Genomic DNA, 460 nt, shown 5'->3' with positions numbered 1-460 from the left:
CCCCCCCCGCCGGCCCCGCCCTCCCCCCCCCGCCTCGCGCTGCGGGGCTCGGGGCCGCGCGGGCCGTCCCGGGCGCTGCCCGCAGGCTCGGCTAGTTCCCGCCGTCCACCCGCTTCCCTACAACAACCACTCCCGCAGGGCCGCTGAGGCATCGCCCCACGGAGGCCCGCGCACCCGGCCGCCAGCTCACCTCGCCCGCGCACAGCTCGCCTGACTGGGCGGTCCCGCCGCGCATGCGCTGTGTGGGTTGGCGCGTGCGCTCGCGCTCGGGCGCCAAGCCCCGGTCGCGAGGTGCGGGCGAGTCGCCGGCCCTGGGTGCACCTGCACCTTCCTCCTCAGGTTTAACGCTTTACTTAACGTTTTGGAGAATTAGTATATGGTTTCAAGAATTAGAAAATAGACAGTAGACAGTGGATCCTTCCTCCCACTGTGCGTGCTCCATCCACCAACTTTTTACTCC

General features: G+C 68.9%; 1 protein-coding gene across 1 annotated transcript in view; it reads right to left on the bottom strand.

Annotated features, from left to right (window-relative positions):
- The window catches only part of LOC114004466 (zinc finger protein 215-like), a 15,553-nt gene extending 15,321 nt beyond the window's left edge, over nucleotides 1–232 (bottom strand). Inside the window, exon 1 of the mRNA XM_027767626.1 lies at nucleotides 191–232. The gene's annotated coding sequence lies outside the window, so the exon portion shown is untranslated. The remainder of the gene's footprint in view (nucleotides 1–190) is intronic.
- Between the last annotated feature and the right edge of the window lie 228 nt (nucleotides 233–460).

Source organism: Tupaia chinensis, unplaced genomic scaffold, assembly GCF_000334495.1.
Source record: "Tupaia chinensis unplaced genomic scaffold, TupChi_1.0 Scaffold144336_1, whole genome shotgun sequence".
Lineage (NCBI taxonomy): Eukaryota > Metazoa > Chordata > Mammalia > Scandentia > Tupaiidae > Tupaia > Tupaia belangeri.
The sequence above is the reverse complement of the archived record's forward strand: the minus strand, read 5'-3'. Positions and strand labels throughout refer to the sequence as shown.